At 32.3% G+C, this 7,304-nt stretch overlaps 1 pseudogene; it reads left to right on the forward strand.

Moving 5' to 3' along the window:
* The first annotated feature begins 1,511 nt into the window (after positions 1 to 1,511).
* Positions 1,512 to 4,633, forward strand: LOC127074016 (4-coumarate--CoA ligase CCL1-like; annotated as a pseudogene).
* Positions 4,634 to 7,304: the final 2,671 nt, after the last annotated feature.

Consider the following 7,304-nt stretch of genomic DNA (forward strand, 5'->3'; position numbering starts at 1 on the left):
TAGGGTATTAAGAATCTAAGAAAATAACCTGAATATATGTATTTATAAAATTTAAAACACGAATTTAGTGAATTCAATTAGGCTGAATTGAAATTCTAATAACTTGGTTGGGTTTAGTATGTTTTGTAAAAAAAATAAAAATAATTTATAATATTATTTAATAGAATTCAATTACACAAATCCGCATCATCGAAACGTCTCATGGTTCCACATCCCGACGCATTCGCCTGCTTAGAAGTTCTCCCACGATTTCCCTGAAAATATGATTATTTTAGATTTTTTTTTCAAAAATATTTCCCATTTAATAAATATATTAATTAAATTTAAATAAATAATTTAAAGGACAACATTTCTACTTAATTACATTTGCTTCTTCCATCCCTAAGAATGGTTTTGAAATAAAAATATGAAAGATAAATAGAAGGAATGAGTGTGTGAAGTGAAAAGTGAGAATTAATATTTATAGAATTTTGAAGGAAGAAGAATACAAATGAATTGGTTATTTCAATAGGTGAAAACTTAAATTGAATTTAATAATGAAAGGGACAACATATTTCACAATGATATAAAGCATAAAATAATTTAATTTAAGTATAATTTTTTTATATTTTTTAATTGCTACGCATTATATTCTAAGGAATGTTGCCATTTTGGAGACTTTGCCTGCATATACCTCAGACGACAACAACATGAGCATCGGATAATATAAATGAATTCGTCATTTCAATTGACACAAATGTTAAATTGAATTCAATAATCAATTCTGACAAACTTTTAAAGAGACGGACATGTTTCACTGTTGTCATTTTAGAGACCTTATCGACGTATAAAATAATTTAATATTATAAATTAATTTTAATTTTTGATTTTATTTCAATTTTTTAATTAAAATAATTAAAATAAAAAAAAAAAAAAACATGTGACACGCCATGCATCATGTGCATGCATGCGTAATAAAGATTGATGTTTTAATGCAAAAAAGTATTCTCAGACAACCATGACGATCGGTCTTGTCGTATAATTTTTTTATTTAAAAAATAATTAATTTGACAAAAAAATTGAAAATATAATTATTTTAATATTTAATTTAAAAATAATAATTATTTTATAAATAAAAATAGTGTAATATCCAATTAAAATATATAAATATTTAAATGATTAGAGAGATTTATGATTCCGTTACACTGTTCGTGTGCGTTGCTTATGTTTGAAATAGGGAAAGAGAAGGCAACTGCCATGCATATGTTTGTTTTTTTTTTCAAGAAAAAAAGAAGGAAAAAGAAGGCAACGTGGAAAATTAGTCTTCTAACTTTCCCGCTTGAAAGTTACATGTTTGTTATACTAAAAAAAAATTTATTAAACATATTAAAAATTTAAAAAAATTATAAAAAATTATAAAAAATTAATAGTATATTTTTCTACCGCCAACCTGCCTCTCTTCCCATCCCACTCCGAATTGAAGCTATGTCCATTTCTAAATTCGAGCATGAAGTTCGATTACTTCAACTTAATATTTTATTGTTCAACAAAAACAAACAAACTATCCATTTCATAACAGAATATAAAACGTTCATCGAAGAACAAAACCTCACTCACCTTCCATTACATTCTTGCTACTGATTCATCGAAGAACAAAACCATAACAGAATATAAAACGTTCATCGAAGAATAAAACCATAACAGAATATAAAACGTTCATGGAAGAACAAAACCTCACTCACCTTCCATTACATTCTTGCTACTGATTCATCGAAGAACAAAACCTAATGAGACAGCTTGTTCTTAACGCGTTCTCTTCAACTTCTCATCCATTCAGCTCAAGAAATGGTGAAATTCACAAACAATTTCGCAATCATTTCATCACTGGTGCCAAGAGATTTAACGGCGTGGAACAAGAATTCATATTCCGTTCTAAACTTCCAGACATTGAAATCTCAACTCACCTTCCATTACACTCTTACTGTTTGGAAAACCTCTCTAAATTCCATAACCGTCCATGCCTCATCAACGGCGACACCGGCGAATCATTCACATACTCCGACGTCCACCTCACCGTCCGCAAAATCGCTTCGGGTTTAAACACTATCGGAGTCAATCAACATGACGTCATCATGCTCGTACTCAGTAACTCTCCTGAATTCGCACTCGCTTTCCTCGGTGCCTCGTACCGCGGCGCCGTTATCACCACCGCCAATCCCTTGTACAGCTCATCGGAACTCGCGATACAAGCAGTCGCAACAAAAACGAAACTCATCGTAACTCAATCAGCATACGTCAGCAAAATCAACGAATTCGCAAAAAGAAACAACATCAAAATCGTGTGCATCGATGATTCATCATCATTGGAAGAAGACGTTGTTGATTTCTCTGTTTTAACGAATGCTGATGAAAACGAAGTACCGGAAGTGAAAATAAACACTAACGACGTCGTTGCGCTGCCGTTTTCTTCAGGAACCTCTGGACTTCCAAAAGGAGTTATGTTAACACATAAGAATTTAGTTACAACAATATCTCAGTTAGTTGATGGTGAAAATCCTCACCAATACACTAACGAAGAGGATGTGTTACTCTGTGTCTTACCTATGTTTCATATCTATGCGCTCAACTCGATTTTACTGTGTGGAATTCGTTCTGGTGCTGCGGTATTGATTTTGGAGAAATTTGAGTTTAAGACCTTACAGTTGATTGAAAAGTATAAAGTGACGGTAGTGTCGTTTGTGCCACCTATTGTTTTAGTGTTGGTAAAGAGTAGAAAGTTACATCGATACGACTTGTCGTTGTTAGAAGGATGATAACAGGTGCTGCACCCATGGGAATGGAACTTGAACAAGCTGTCAAGGATATGATGCCACAGATTGTGCTTGGACAGGTACGATGACATGCCTTTTCTAACTACTATTATTCTTTTTTTCTTTTTTTTTTGTCATTTTCATAGTAAGCACTAAAATAGATTCTATATCAATGTCGATAATAATTTAGACATGTGTAAGACACACACTTATGAAACACTTAATACACATTTGTTTAGGGATGTCTCAAAATTAACACTAATATCTTTTGGATATTCCACCATTGTTGTTGTTCTGATTTTCCATGGAGTTGTATCCTTCTTCTGCGAATTTTGTGTTGATAAGTTCATTACAAGCATTAATATTGTTGTTGTAATACTTGTTTTTGTTATTCTTGTAAGAAGTTCATCAGAGTTTTGTGTCACTTAATTCATTTGGGTACTTGTTGCTATTAATTGTTATTATTGTTGCTTTGATGCTTTGATTAATTTTTTTATATGATTGACAAGTGTTAAGATCAACCTTGTTTGCGGTAGTTGTGGGACGGTGTAGCCCGGAATCATGTCCATATCGATGCATACTATTGTGAATTGGTTCACACAAAGTGATGTAGCCATCGAATCAAATATAAATGAGACAATAATAGTTAAATAAACTAGAAATTTTAAAAAAATCTTTATAATTATTTTTTTAATTATGATAATAATCTATATCACTTTGATAAAAATGAATATTAATGATTATTTTCAATTAAAACTAAAAATTGAATATATATATATATATATATATAATTCAATTTGGGTTGGTTTTAAAACCATGCACACCCCCTAATTTTGTTTAGAGATTGATTTTATTAGATTTTCTTGCAAAACAATAATGAAAATTGAATTTCTTATTTTTTGTCTGTACTGTTTTATTTTACAGGGATATGGAATGACAGAGGCAGGACCACTTTCTGTTAGCTTAGCATTTGCAAAGGAACCGTTTAAGACAAAACCCGGTGCATGCGGCACGGTGGTGAGAAACGCCGAGATGAAAATAGTGGACATAGAAACCGATGCTTCTCTACCAAGAAACAAAGCGGGTGAAATTTGTATTAGAGGCACGAAAGTTATGAAAGGTGCTGTGTTATTATTCACTTTTATCTATTAATGCATGACAATTGGTTTTAAATTGTGATTAGGATACCTAAATGAGTTTAAAATCATTATGATTTGTTATCTGTGATTAGGATACCTAAATGATCCTGAGGCTACAAAGAAAACTATAGACAAAGATGGATGGCTTCACACAGGTGACATTGGTTTAATTGACGATGATGATGAACTTTTCATTGTTGATCGATTAAAGGAAATGATTAAGTGCAAAGGATTTCAAGTTGCTCCTGCTGAGCTTGAAGCATTGCTGATTGCTCACCCAAACATTTCTGAAGCTGCTGTTGTACCGTAAGTAATTAACAACTAATAACACAATTTTTTCCCTATTATTAACTAATGGTGTTGGTTTCAGTCTCACATTGAAAGCTGAAGTTGGTGAACAAGTCCCGGTAGCATTTGTTGTTAGATCAAACGGTTCAAAGATCACTGAGGATGAAATCAAGCAATACATTTCACAAAAGGTTTTTTTTTCTTTTCATTATTACTATCAAATTAGTAGATTGATTTTCTTTGTTATTAAGGGTTATGAAGTTAAAGTGATATTAATAGGTTGTGTGTGATTGGCAGGTTGTACTTTATAAGAGAATACACCGAGTTTATTTCATGGACGCTATTCCTAAAGCTGCCTCGGGCAAAATTCTGCGAAAGGAATTAACGGCAAGACTTAACGAAGGACCAGTGGTATGATTATTTTTATTATCTATCTTTTCTAATCCATTCATTTTCATTTCATTGATAAAGATGTTTAGGCAGATGTCTCAGCAACTAAATAATTATAGTTGGAACATGTAATGCGTGTGCACACGAAAGAATATTTTTTTTTTAAGAATGTGTGTGCACTGAGCAGTGATTCTGATTATTACTGGTTGTTCTTCCTTACAGGTTCATGATAGGTGACCTTAACTTTTCTATTGATGCATCTGTATCCATTTTGTAACATTCTATTAAGACTATCTAACCATGATTTGACATGGCTTCTTTGGTTCATTTTGAATTGCACCTTACTTGGAGCATAGAATGAAAATGATGTGCTGCATTTTCTGATCTTTTCTGATCTAATGGTCCTTTAAAGCAAGTCAATGTTGTTTTCTTCATTAAACATACGGTTGTGCTTGTTCTCAACCTGATTTATTCACAATTTGCAGATTTGAAACCGAAGCAAGTCAATGTTGGCTATGATCCCAACGAACTTGGAAACTTAGATGGAAATAACAATGGTTCTTTGCTTACAGGTTTTATCAAAAGCATGAGTAAACTCTTGTAGTTGTGAAGCGTGTGACTCTTTTGCCACCTTTTCATTGCTAAACATTTGCTCTTTCTACCATTTTGAAGGGCTAGATAGTATGTAGTGATATCAATTCATCTAACATTTAGATAACAGTAGCATAAAAGTTGGGTCTTGTAATGGTATCTTTGGTGCCAAATACTACTATTGGAGAGAACAATTGTACTGTCAAATGCAAATGAAACATATTTTTTTCGCGTCATCAATGATTTTAAATAGGGAAATGATAAGTTTTCACCTGTTTTTAATACCAACACCGTGTATATATATATATATATATATATATATATATATATATATATATATATATATATATATATATATATATATATATATATATATATATATATATATATATATATATATATATATATATATATATATATATTATTATTTATTTTTTTATGATGTCTTGATTTTTGTGCAAGAATAATTTCATTTGTTAAATTCTACCGTGTAAATATCATGTATGAAATTTTTTTGTAAGAATATCATAGTTCTTGTAAATATCATTTGGGTATAAATATCAGAAATTTTTACTCAACCAACTCACTTTTAAAAATAAATAAAAAATCAATTTTTCAGATTAATTCCCAAACTACCCCATTTTAAAGAGGTTGCGCAGATGAATTGGCACATGCTCTCTAAGTTAAAGAGGTGGCGTCGATTGAATTGACTAATGTACTTGATGTTGCCAATCCAATTGGCGCTCATGTGTAAAAAAGGAGAGGAGGCACCAATTGGTCTAGTGCCCCTGTGTATTGCATTTTTTTTTAAAATAATGTACGTTTTAAATAAAAGTCAAAATCAGACAAATTGATATTAATATGCGTTTACATACGAATACCTGTTAGCTCATATTTTCGACGTCCATCAAGAATTACCAAAATTGGAAAACAAATATGCATAGCTGGTTTCGACCAAGAAGTAGTATTCTACCAGCTGAAAGCGAGTCAACTTGGCTAGGTGGATAAAGGTCGAGCTTACAGTTGGGACTTTAGAGCGGTTCTTTGGAGAAGCGGTTGAAAATGATTTTCGATCAAAGATTCAAAATTTAAATAAAGGAGGGAATTTCGCCTTCATCAGAAACCGTGAGAGCACACGTGGAGCATGGTGAATGAATGTGCGCATGCAAGGCGCCATGTGTCTCGACGTGATTGAAGAACCATCAAAGCGGTTATCTCGATCTAGTACAAATATATGGTCTTAGTGTTAGAAAAGTGTGTGTCAAATTGTGTACAAAATCTGTAGATTTACTAAGTATTCGTGTGAAAGAAGATTTGTAAAGCACAGAATGTACGTTGTCTACCCCATTGTTAGTTATTTCAAAGCAATATAAATTTGTCTTTACTTTTTTTCTCCAGAAATATACTTCTTCACTTCTTCTTTTCAAACACCTTCCCTTTATTTTGTCATTTGCAGTTTTAAGATTTCTTCGTTCTTTCCTTGCATTAAACACTTACTTTACAGTCTTAAGATTCCTATACTTGCGACATTTACTTTGTCATTTCTAAATCCTTTATGATTTCTGTTGTTTACTTCACTCTTTTCTATTAGTTTTCAAACACTGATTTAAGATTTCTTTCATTCAACTCACCCTTTGATGTTAGTTTTCTTTTGAACTCTGATTTGACACTTAGTCTTGATTATTCGTTACTACCACATTTCTAAAACACTTAGCACATGTCCTAGGATCAATCTGATCGATCCTGCGAGTAATCAAATTTAGAAATTTGGAAGATCAGCGGTTGTTTACCAATTTTCGAGGTAAACAAATTGGCAAGCCCAGTGAGACTAGTGCTAACGTTACGTATTGTGTGTAGTTCTGGTTGTTAAGTTTTGTTTGGGGAAAGATTCGTTGTATGCTATTAAGAAATGGTAAAATAGCCATAAATGATGAACGACGAACAGGGAGAGAATCCCATACGAGGACGGCGAATGTGAATCCGCTAGACACTCAAAATTCTCAAAATCCATCAACTAGTAACATAATGCCCCCTTCTTCTTTGATAGAGGCAAACACGGCCATATCGCATGCGTCCGAAGTAATTCCGTCTATGGTGAGTTCGATGC

The sequence above is a fragment of the Lathyrus oleraceus genome, chromosome 4, assembly GCF_024323335.1.
Source record: "Lathyrus oleraceus cultivar Zhongwan6 chromosome 4, CAAS_Psat_ZW6_1.0, whole genome shotgun sequence".
Classification (NCBI taxonomy): Eukaryota; Viridiplantae; Streptophyta; class Magnoliopsida; order Fabales; family Fabaceae; genus Lathyrus; species Lathyrus oleraceus.